Source organism: Rattus norvegicus, chromosome 15 (assembly GCF_036323735.1).
Source record: "Rattus norvegicus strain BN/NHsdMcwi chromosome 15, GRCr8, whole genome shotgun sequence".
Classification (NCBI taxonomy): Eukaryota; Metazoa; Chordata; class Mammalia; order Rodentia; family Muridae; genus Rattus; species Rattus norvegicus.
This window is the reverse complement of record NC_086033.1, coordinates 59,456,982-59,470,035: the sequence shown is the minus strand read 5'-3', so window position 1 is coordinate 59,470,035 and position 13,054 is coordinate 59,456,982. Positions and strand designations below refer to the sequence as shown.

At 40.9% G+C, this 13,054-nt stretch overlaps 1 protein-coding gene across 9 annotated transcripts in view; it reads right to left on the bottom strand.

The window, feature by feature from the left end:
• The window catches only part of Enox1 (ecto-NOX disulfide-thiol exchanger 1), a 564,401-nt gene that overhangs the window by 18,884 nt on the left and 532,463 nt on the right, over positions 1 to 13,054 (bottom strand). The window lies entirely within an intron of this gene.

The window sequence follows — 13,054 nt, the reverse complement described above, 5'->3', positions numbered from 1 at the left end:
ATGTTTTGTTCTAAACATGGAATTTTGGGGGAAGTTTACAAAACACTGATTATGTAATAGCTGAATTAACCTAGACTTTGGGATGGGCTGAGAAGCTGGGGTAGAACTGCAGGTGGAGTATGTGAGAAGGAGTGGATTATGAACAAGAAAGTAGGGAAGGAAAGGCAAACCTGCGAGGTTTCTGTTTTGTTTGGTTTTTTTAAACTAAACAATAAGAAATTGAACAAGAGCTGTCCATGCCATGACATGCTAAGCTGGGCTGTTTGGAATTATTTTTATTTTATTTTTTATTATTTTTATTTTTAAAAGTTAAAGATGGAGATAAAGATCTAATCCATATCCTCCCATTATTAACTTATAACTTGAAAGAGAATGTGATATGATAGAAACTTAATAGCTTGCATACATGTGTAAATCACCAGGGAAGTTGGGTCTTGTTGGAGGGAAATTCCTGACTGAATTTCCCTTGGAGGGAGATCCAAATAAATACACCTTGTACTCAACCTTGCCGTGGGTAAGAACCAGGGCAACAAAGAGACAACTGTAGCTCGAGGCGAGTGGTTGCAGGAGAACACTGCAGATCAGCAGAAAGATTACTGGACCTCTAAATAAATGCAGTGTCAGAATGGCTCCCGCGAGAATGGAGCAAATCACAGTTTTAACCCTAGGTCTCTGGCTGTGAGGGACATGGGGATGCTCTGAACTGTAAGGGAAAGATAAGCCAAAAAGCACCAGAGTCCAAGCAGTTAAAGCAGTTAGTGCTGGCTGCCATCTTACCTTACAAGCCTGAAACCTGTGCATCTTCACAGGGCACTATAGTCCCTGGGGAATCTTACAGCAGGGACAAGCAGCCTACCAGAGCCTAGGAAACTAGGGAGGTCTCCTCCTTGAGACTGCAGTTGATAGTGTGGACAGTCCCTGTATCAACCACACTTGTCTCTTCATCCATGCTCTATAGCCAGAGAACCACAGATGCAAATGCTCTATCAGTACCCACAGGTCTAGGGATGATCTCCACATTACAACCACCAGGAACATGGACGACAGCACCATGCACATAAATGCCATCTGAATATACCCCAGGGAATGTAGGAAAGGTATTTTCCACAGGCCATGGTCTGAGGGCCATAGGTATTGAGGACATGGTATTATGGGCCCCGGTAACATGTGTACTTGTCCCTTGTACCTGCAGAAGGCCATCCATATTCCACAGCCTCTGAGGAGCAGCTACTGTACTGCAAGCTCAAGAAAAGCTGACAATTACACCCTGAGACTGTGGTGACCAGTGCCATGTACCTCAGTATTACTGTGCTCATCCTATGGGAAATGCAGAAGGTCTTTTCCCATCTAGGGACTCAGAAACTGAGAGTCATTTCTATAGGCCCAGGCATATCCTATATTCATGCTAAGGGCCCTAGGGAAAGATGCTTCATGTTCTATGGCTCTGGGACTATTTTTCTTACAACCTTGGTGTCACTTGTACTTATTCTAGGATAGTGCAATCTACATCTTGTATCACTAAGACTGTGGTAGCTGCCATCACAGGTTCCAGTGCTGTACGAGTCCTACACTGTGATACCCAAGGATACACACCTTTAGAAACCTAAATGAACTGCAAAGCCATAAAACCATTTTCATGAATCACTTTTATCTAGACCACCGATATCCAATAGACATTGCTGATATTACCATAGCCAAACAAATCACACACACACACACACACACACACACACACACACACACACACACACACACTTTGGAGAACACCCATAATAAAGCCAAGAGACCTACCTAACCAGCACTGTACATCTAATATAAATTAAAATACTTTTCTACACAAACTACTTCATAAAATTAGAACAAGCAACTCTTTCACAAGATGCACAGGCATCAGTATAGGGATATAAGAATCAGAAACAGAAGCACAGCCTCCAAAGAACTCAGGAAATATCTATCTCCAGAAATAGATCCAAATTTGAAGGAAATCTATGAAAAAAACAAAATAATTATGCTAAGGAAATTTCATAAGGTACAGGACAGGTGACCTAAAGAAACAAGAAAGCAAACATTCCAGAAAGAAAAGAACATTAGAAATCTGCTTCATGGAATAATGACAGAAATACTGTTGAATTCTCAAAGAGATAGAGACATTCAGCTTTATGAAACTCCATGGACACAACTAGATTAAAGAAAACAAAACAAAGAGGTCAAAAAAAAAAACCCACTTCACCAAAACATCATAGACAAGATGGTAACAGTACAATACAAACAAAGATTCCAAAAGCGGCAAGCAAAGAGCTTCAAGTCACATATAAGCGAATTCCCATTCGATTTTAAAAGGTTTCTTTGCAGAGACCTCACAGCCTAGGAGAATGCATGATATAACCAAAGTCCCAAAAGAAGGGAAAAAAGCAACAATAGACACCCCCAAGCCCCCTAAACCCCTGCCATCCAAGATTACAGCACCCAGTAACCAGTTAGAGAAAACCACAGAATTTATCACTAGGAGACTGGCCTAACAGGATACTTATGGGAATACTAGAGACAAAAGGATGGTCGCTACTGCCATCATGAAAACACACAGGCATGTAAAATCCATTGAAGAATAGGTATATAGAAGAGAAAGGGAACTCAACATTGGCCTGCTGGAAAGCTACTGAGTCACAAAGGTAAGTGATGATCAGGAAACCCAAAAAATACACACAACAAGCAGGAAGTGACTAACAAAAGAGAGAGAGAGTTCATAATTATCAATAACGTTGAGGGTAAATGGATTAAATTCATCTATTGAAATATGAAGACTAGCCAACTAGATCAAATGGCAATAACAAAGTGAAGGCAAAAATCAAGATCTAACTGTATGCTGCCTCAATAAAAACATCCAAAAGGTTCTCATGCCGCCACTGCCTGTACAGTGGATGTGAAAGACTGGAAAAAGACGTTGCTCACAAATGAAAACCATGATACTCACACCACACAGGGAAGAATTTAAATAAGAAGAGCGAGGGACAAAAGAGTCATCATGCATTAACAAAACAACTCCACAGACAACATAAGGACTGAACAGATATGCACACCATAGGGCTGCCTGAGGGATTAAGAACAGCCTACGTACAATAATAGATGGGGGTCTTCAATATCAAGTTTTCTCAGTCATCCAGACAGGGAAAGAACAGAGAAATACCTGATGTGAGCAGAACTGCAGAACAAGTGGGCCTAAAGGGCATGTGAGAACATTCCATTCAACAGTCACAGACTGTGTGTTGCTCTCAGCCCCATGGTGAAAATTCCCTAAGATAGATCATGCTTTATAAAAGGTCTGCCAGACATTCTGGGCCAGAGGGCTAAGACGATGCTCCGGTGTTTTAGGGTATATTTGAGACTGACTAAGCAATCAGCTATCTCTGTCACTTCTATAAATTTTGAGACTGCGTCCCCACAGTTCCTGAACACTCAGGTAATAATATTCCTTCTCAAATCTCCGATGGTGTTGAATGCTAGAAAGTTAAAAAATCTTCTTAGGATGGTACTACAAGTTAGAATAGAACGTGATTTAGATTCAAAACGCTAACTCAGCAAGATAGGGTAGACAATAGAATACCGTCTCCAGGTTGCCAAATATTATGCGGTAAATGCTAAAATGTAAGCCACATTTGACGGTTTTTCTTAGTTGTCATTCAGTTTATATTTGAAAGAAGAAAGTCTTTTATTGGACTAAAAGGTGGGGGGGTGTTATAGAGAGGAGTATCTTGTGTCTGAAGGATGGTATTCCCATAAGTATGCTGTTAGGCTGGTCTCCTAGCAATACATTCTCTGGTTTCCCCTAACTAATTACTTGTGTAGTAATCTTGGATGGCAGGGTTTTTGGGTGTGTGTGTGTGGGGGGGGTGTTCTATGTACCTGTCAATAATAAATCTGACGGCCAATTAGCTGGGCAGGAAGTGGAAGGTGGGACTTCCTGAGAGAGACAAAGAACTCTGAGAAGGAGAAAGAGGAAGAGGCCTTACACCCGGACACATGAGAGGAGCCAGGCATGACTACAGGCCTGGAAGACTTAGCTAGCCACGTGACTGGAGGGGCTAGGTGGTCTGTTCACATAGGTGAGCTAGCTGAGTGTCTGCCCAGCTAAGACCCAAGCTTTGAAACATTAAAAGGTTTCTGGGTGGTTATTTGGGAAACTAGGTGGTTAAGGAATAATTGCTGCTGTATTTGTTTCCAGCATTAATATATACAAAATATTAATAATTTTTCATGTATAAACAACAAACTTTAAAATATAGCAAATCTTAAAGTTTATGTGGGAATGGAGCATTTGGCAGAGTAATGGGGATAGGGACAGGAATTCCTTATGAGAAGAAAGAAGGTATGGCATTTCCAGATCAAGCTTTCACAATTAGAGCAGATAAGGACTATGCAAATTTCATCTTTCTGGGTTAATAGGGTCAGGGAGTCTGCTGAGTTTTTTGCGTGGTTTACATTAAAGATAAACAGGGATGTGCACTGGGCTTCCATGCCTGGGAATAAGGACGGTCAGCAGAATGCAGGCTGAGTTTCTATGAAGTCTCCCAGGAGAGGATTAAGAAGAATAAAGAAGACCATTAACCAAGATGATGGTTACATCATCAAAAAATACCAGCAATGAACCTCAGAGCTAAGTGGAAATAATATCTTTGAGAGAGAGGGTGATCTGTTTACAGCCTGAATAATAATTGAAGACCAATGAAATTACACACAAGAGTTTAGCAGCCAACAGGCCCACATTAATTGCTAAGACTGAGTGGTATCCTGAGGCCAACACACAGGGAGGATTCAGTTTGAGTAAGGGAAGTAGATGATGGAGGAAGCCAGCATGTCAGGAGCTGGCAGGGAATGGCAAATGCACACAGACGATGCCACCCATGGGTATTGTTCAGTACCTGTTCCCATCACCAGTGCTGGAGTCATTAAGAAACATTTTGAATAGGGCCGCAACAGACGCTCCAGAATAACAATGGCTAGAGCCCAGAGAGAGCTGTGACTTGCTCTGATAATGCCATAAGAGTGGACCAGTGAAAATGAAAGACAGGACCACCCTCCCATGGAAACATACCTTGCTATTGAATATTGTGGTCTGTCTTCACTGACAGTGGCCATAGGGTAGACTCAACTCCCCACATGATACCCACCCCCGTCCAGAGCACCTGGGCCTGCCAGAGAGCTGGAGCTTGGCAAATTCTTCTGTGGTGCTTCTGGATTTTTGTTTTTGTTTTTGTTTGTTTTTTAAGTCTTGAAGTTGGGAGACAAGCATTGCTGGAAAGAGGGATAGAACTCACTGACTACATGGCTCCAAGGAGTGCTTGTCACATATGAGAATTGTCTTTAGAACCTCTAAACGTGAATATGACCTTTTCCATTATTGTCAAAAGTGTGTCCAACCTAATAACTAAGTACTCAGGTCTATACTATCATTTAGTGAAGTAGACAGATTTGTGACCACTCAAAAATTACCCTTCTGAGCCTCTGCACTTAAGCCTGCCACGAGTACAATTCAAGGTCACATCGTTTCCCAGTAGGTGAGCATGCATGTCATATATTTTGCTGATGCTATTCTTAAAATTAGTAGTAATATTTTAAGTGCTAACATACAGCATAATCATAGTAGATAGCTATTTTATGTACTGTGCTTCTCCCTTTTCCCGCCTACCAGAAAGGGGTTGTTTTGTGCTATTGACTCATAAATTATTGGTTCCTGAGAAAAATAAGGATAATCTGATTAATCTGTGTTTATAATACTACTGCTTAATTGAAAAAGACAATTACAATTAGAGGCAGTCTGCAAGTTTGTGGTAGTCTACAAAATATAAAATAAACATAGGTGATATTTTAGTCTCATGTGAGCTTTTACGTAAATTTCTAAACATATAGATTCTAAAATCACATCAAAACAAACAAAAAACCATAAACTTCCACCGCCAAGAAGTAACTTAACATGCAGAAACAATAAGGATCTAGTAATCCCCCAACTAAGACCTTGTTGCCGTTGAGCTTTCTATTTTCAATGCCTTCAAAAACATAATCAGTGACACGGACATATGTAAAATGCCTACTCTGCACCAAGGATTTCTGAGCTTTTAGGGAAACAGCACAAAGTAACAGAGAGGTGGCACTTGGAGTATGATAAGCTGTTGTTACAAAGCGTCTGCGAAGCAGACTTGTTGGTAGAAGGCACTGTAGAAGCAGGTAGATCTTGAAGAGTTCAGATGTTGTCTGGAAGCCTTAACCAGCAGAAGGCTTTACATGAACAGCTCTGCACTCGAGGACACTGGGTTGGAGGCAAATAAAAGGGGATGTGGGGACATAAAGTGGGAGTGTATGGTAATAGTGTTGTCATTTTTGCCTCTTAATAATGAGGGTCAAATCTAAGTTAATAATGTGCAGAGTGAAGGAGAAGAAATATTTATGAGGTGGAGTTAAATAGAAAATTCTGGGAATGAGTTAGGTGCCTGGCGAACAGGAAAATAGAGAAATATATAACTTTGGGAGATGATATGTCCAATTTCAGAAATTTGGAACTCAAGGTTTGTGAAGCATCTTGTTGAAATAGTTGAAAGGAAATGGGACGTGCAAGCTTTTATCTGAGAAACAAAGCCTTCATCCTTCTTTCTATGGGGTATTTCTCAGGAGTTTAGAGCAAGACCCTTGACTCTCTGAGACAAGGAGCTGGCCAGTTCACATTTTCCACAAAAAAGGTTTACCACCCCCAGGCCCCACTGCAAGACACACTCTCAGTGTTACTTAGCACATTACAATGCGTGGCAATCATCCCTTCAGCTCCACTGCGGGAAGTTTAAGCATCTTTCTGAGGTCAAAAGTCTGGTGAAGCTAGGTTGACAGGCTTCACTCGATAAATCTCAAGTGGACACATGCCCAAACACTATGGGAACAATTCCTCACACAGACAAACCATAATGTTGAACATTAAAGATGACCATTCCAAGGGTATCAGATGATGTAAAATTGAAATCTCTAAGTCTGCAAAGCCTCTTAGGGTGGGACACAGACTTGAATTGTGCTACAAAGATCTCTTTATGTTTTAGATGAAGTAAATAATTTCTGTCAAGAGCTTCAACAGAGAAGTTGCCTAATAGCTCTAAAAGATACAATGAGGTCTGTGCTGTCTACTTGGGGTAATTTGATGGGGAACTCATTTTTTCAAGGGCATTGAATCACAAATTACACATGGTTATCTTTTCTTACAAACTTCATTGTCCTTATTACTAGTATAAATCTCTAGTCAATGGAAAATGTCTTATCAAATGAGGGAGATTAATATTAGAAGCATAAAATAATGAAGACCCTTTATCTGTTTGTCCCCCCTTGCTCAATAGAAGTACTATGAAGAATGATGTGCCTGCTAGGTATTCTCGAAATGATATCCTGAATCCTGGACATTTTAGAGATGGGGGTGGAAGTTGATAACCATGAATGGTGACAGGAGAGTGCAGGGGACTAATGGGAAAAAACTGCTAATGGTAGACAAAGAATTACAAGCCCCCAAAGAATGGACAGACAGTAGGCTCTGTCCAACTCAAATATATCCTATGTTACATAAATAGAGAGTACATGTTCTAAAATAGGGAACCAGACAAGGGTGTTCTTTCTACTCTTACTCAATTTTCACTTTCAACCACTTCAAAAAATACTATCTGTGCCATATACATGTATAAAAGGCTTACTCTATATGCCAGGGAAATTCCTAAGCTTTTAGGGACACTGGGCACAAAGGGACACTGAACCCATGATACAACAAGCAACTGTTACAAAAGGTCTATGAGACAGTCGTGTTGGTAGGTGAAACTGGAGAAGTAGGTAGATCTTAATATTGAAGCTTTAACTGGACTAAGAGAAATAAATCAAAGGGAAATAAATAGGAAAGGAAGATGTCATAGTGGCCCTATTTGTGGATGTTATAATCTGATACTTAAAAGAGCTCTAAGATTCCACTGGAAAACTCAGAGCTTAGATCTGAAAAACATGTTGAATAAAAGCAGAATACAAAATCAACATGTAAAAATCATGTATAGCTATGACAAACATTCTGAGGAAAAAACAATAGAAAAACAATCCTATTCACAGTTGTTTCAAAAACCACATAGGAATAAACCCAAAGAGGCTTATCCAATGAAAAATGTAAAAGACTGAAGGGAAAAAACTATAGAAGACACTAGAAGGTAGAAAGACATCCTATGCTCACACTATAAAAGTGAATGTTATGGTGCAGATGACGGACAGGTTCAATTCATTCACCACTGCCGTGGTTTGAATAGGTTTGCCCTCCATAAACGCATGTTCTTGAATGCTTGGCCCACGGAAAATGGCATGATTAGGAGGTGTGAACTTGTTGGAGGGTGTGTGTCACTGTGGGGTGGGCTTTAAGGTCTCTTAAGCTTAAGCTCCACCCAGTGTGGAATTCAGTCTCTGCCTAGATACCTGCATTAGATAGCCCCCCCTTCTGCTGTCTATGGATCAAGATGTAGAACTCTCAGCTCTTTCTCCAGCGCATGTCCACCTGAACACCACCATGCTTCCTGCCATGATGATAATGAACTAAACCTCCAAAAAACTTTAAGTCAGCTCCAATTAAATGTATGCCTTTATAAGAGTTGCCTTGGTCATGGTCACTTATTCACAGCAATAAAACCCTAAGACAACCATTAAAATTTCAATGACATCATTCACAGAAATCCCAACTTTCATATGAAAGCACAATGTATCCCAAATACTCAAAGCAATTTTGAGCAAAAAGAACAATGGGAGAGGCTACACTTGGTTTCAAATTCTACTGCAGAACCATAGCATACTACTGGCACTAAAACAGACAGAGATCAATAAAACTGAATTGATGGCCTAGAACTAAACTCCCATAGATATTTCCATCTATTTCTTGACAAAAGTGTCAAAAGCATACATTGGAGAAAAGACAGCCCCTTCTCCAGATAGAGCTGGGAAAACTGAATACTGTCTTACTTAGGGTTACCATTGTTGCAAAGAGACATCATGACTGATGCAACTCTCACAAAGGCAAATATTTAATTGGGGCTGGCTTACAGTTTCAGAGGTTCAGTCCATTATCATCATAGTGGGAAGCATGGTACTATGTAAGCAGAAATGGTGCTGAAGGAGTCGAGAGTTCTACATCCTGATCCAAAGGCACATAGGAGGCTCTCCTCCACAGACAGACAGGAGGAGGGTCTCATCTGCACTGGGCATAGGACCAAGTTGGTGAAGAAGGCTCTTACAGAGCTGGTGGGCATATAAATTAATATAGAAACTATAAAAAAATCAGTATTGAGGGTCCTCAAAAAAAAAAAAAAACTAAAAATAGAACAACCATGTGATCTACCTGTACTGTAACTCCTGGTAATTAACCCAAAGGAATCTAAGTTACTAAACCAGAGAGAATCACTCATTTACCTTCATTGAGACCTATGCTAGGTTACAGAAGCGGGCTTGGTGTCCATCAACAGAGAAACGGATTGAACAGTTTTCAGAGCTAGAACTGTGCTTTTACTTTCCTTTGTTCTGATTCCCTTCCATGCCTCCCAGACAAAGAAGACGGAGTAACTGGCACGTAGACTCTTTCCTGTGAGTCTTTCATTTCATTAGTCCAGTGGCCTCTGTGCCTTTGTTTCTATTTTCTGTCTCCTGCACAACTTCCTGTATGTGGTATCCACTAACTGTATAGACTGCCTTAGTACCTAGATTTGTAACTTGCTCACTGGTATCCCATGCAAAGACCCCCAGAGGTTTTTCCAGAGAGAACCTTTCTGATGGTTATTTTCTCATCTTCTTACCCTGGCATACTAGACACCACATCTCCTGCTTCACTTTTAGTACATATAAGGCCCCAGCCTTTGTCCTAATTTTTTACTTCATCTTCACTGGCTTTTTCTTTTCCTCTGCTGGTTTATTGCCTTGTTCTTCTTCTGACACTGGTCATTTCTTTTCTTATCCATTCCCTGTCATCAAAGGTCTTCTGTTTCAACCTCATGGGCTCAGTTAAGAACAAGCCTAACTCTTTAAGCCTCCATTCCTCCTTGTCCACTAACCACTGGGATTGTGTGCTTGAACTGCCTTGTTCAAATGCAAAACGAGCTAGACATGGTGGTACATGCCTTTAATCCTAGTACGTAGGGGGCAAAAGCAGGCAGATCTCTGTGAGTTCGAGACCAGCCTGGTCCAGATAGCAAGCTCTAGGATGTACAGGACTGCATGCGAGACCCTGCCTCAAAAACAAACAAACATGTAAGCAAACAAACAAGCAACCAAATAAATTTCAAATGAGAGGTGGCCACAAACAGGTGATAGACTTGACCTTACACCTCGGCTCGTTCAGTAATACCATCTTGAAGCTTAGAAGATTGCTGATCATCTCCAAATCTCAATATCAGAAAGCTACTTGTCTAAAATGTGTGTGCTGGGTACAAGTGGTATCTTTATGATTCATGAATCTCATCATGTACTTAATAAAAAACAAAACAAAACTGAACTCAAATCTGTCTTAATGCTCCTCTAAAAGTCCTATAATTCCTGAAGAAAAGTGACTCTCCCTCCCCACAGCAGCTACCAGTTGTCAATAGTTTCTCAGTAGGGGTAGGACTATCTGAACCCTTGGCTCATCCATGTGGTGATTTTGGCTGGCTCCTTCTTGTGCAAGCTTTGTTCATGTAGAGCTAACCACCGTGAGTTCATGTGTGACTGTTCTGTCAGGGCTGGGGTTACTATTTTGAACAAGGTATCTATTCCCTTTGGTTCTTACAACCTTCCATTTCCTCTTCTGTGGGCGAGGGAGTGTGAAATTTAGGTCCCACCATTACTGCAAAGAGAAACTTCTCTGATGAAGGTTGAGAGATGTATTAATTTATAAGTATAAAGATAAGAATTTTGGGTGAGTTTATTATGTAGTGCTAGTTTCTGCCCTAGGGTCTATGATCTAGCCAGCCAAGGGCTCCTGACCCAGTTAGTGGTGCTGGGCATGGGTTTCATCTTATGGAACCAATCAGAAAGTGGTTGGTCAATCCTATAACATTTGTGCTACTATTACACTAGTGGGCATATCTTATCAGGCTGGCCATTATTGTAGTTCACAGCTGGGTAAACTGTTGATGACTTTCCCCACTCAGTGCCATTGACAGAACATTCCAGCATTATGAAAGCTAGCTAGAGGATGTTAAGTTTTCAGGTTGGTAACAGTTTGGTATTTTTCTATTTCCTATGGTTCTTAGAATGTTCTCTTCTCTTTGTCCTACTACTTCTAACTAAACCCTTTTATACACAGCACAAGTCCCACATCTCCCAAAGGAACTTGTTTCTTGCAAACTCCCATTATCTGGAAACTATTTTCATGCCACTGATGTGGCAATTGACCACTTGAACATTTGTGGAGAATTGGTTTCCATCTCAATTTGTTTCTCCAATTTCTCCTTTAGTGCAGTTCCCCTATCTAAGCAAGCGAGCCCACTTGGTTGAGTGGAGCTGTGTTCTAATTCTGTCACCATGATCTACACACTGGATAGCTTCAGGAAGAGCATTGCTTGAAACCTTAACTTTCTCTTATGCAAAGCAAGGACAATATGTCTGTCCCCCAGGGTTGCTCTGAGATCCAAATTTAAGGACTGTACATCTCTGAGTACATTGTAATGTATCATTATTCACTTTTATTATTTATGGAACTGACACAATACAGAATAGGCATTTAATCTAAATCTGTGGAAAAATACAGTGTTAGACCTTTACTGCAAAATAGATATGCAAAAATGTTAACCGTGTTGTGTTTGAATAGTGAATATTTTTCAACATTTCTATGGCAATTTTGTTATACTTTTATCCTTATAATTTAAGACAAAATGAAAAGAAGGCAAAGACATGCAAATTTCTTTCTGAAGAACTCTGTAAGCATCTCCAGTAGCTACATATTTCATTAAACAATGTACTGAGTAGCATTCTGCATACCCACAGCTCTAAAGTAGAGACCACTCTTATGTGACTCTATGGCTGTCTAGGGTGACAGCTTCAATGACTCCTTGTGTAAAATGAATGAGCCAATCACAGAGACCCATATGGTAGGAATTCATGGGAGCCTCAGACTCTGCCGGCATAACTGCACAAGGTTCACCCCCTTTATCTGACTTACTTGTCCTATGGCTATGTGTTGTTTACTTGTATGCCCCCACTCATAAGCATCACGTTTCATCAAGTCAGAGACCCTGTGGACAACAGTGAGGATGCTAGTTGGCTACTTTCTCACCTTTCCCTCCAATCTTCGGGAACTTAGACAAGCAATCTAACAAGTGCATGCCGGCCTCCACTAACCCCTTAAACCCAGTCTTCCTAGGATTAGGACTGTGGTTGAGGGAGGAAAGAGTGGAGACACAACCTTCATATCTTCTGCCAGGATCAAGTCACTGGGCAATTGTCACTGACCTGCCAGGTTTCCTTGTCTCAACTTTCTCTTTGCAGAAAGGGAGCTTAGATGGGCATGATCTCTAAAGGCAGTTCCAAAGCTTCATGAACCATGCTGGACAGTATGTTGCATTTCTGATACTATTAAGAAGGGGAGAAAAGCAAACTGCCAGATGGGCTAGAAGAACTCTAATGCGAACAAGTGATGAAATGAGAATTTCTCATGGTTCCAGGAAAGGGGAGAATATATCCATCCCAAAGAGTGAGAAGGATTGTATGGGATTCTTGTGGCTTAGAAATTCCGAAGCTAAGACCATCAAGAAATAGAGGGCAGAAAACTATAAGAGCCAGAGGGTAGAGAGGGTTGGAGTGAACCATGTCTTTTCAACATTGTTCTTGGGAACTTACAACAGTTGTTGTTCCCTGAAAAAGACCTGCCTGTAGAAGCTAAAGCCAGCAGACATTCTAACATGGAGGGGCTCCTTGTACTCAACTCCTGGCTGAGCAGTGTTATTGACGGTTGAAGACTTTGGAAGGAGATTCGGTATTCTTTAAGGGTATGTCCCAGGGTAGGTCAGCCATACTACAGTGGACAGCCCCACACTCAGGAGTA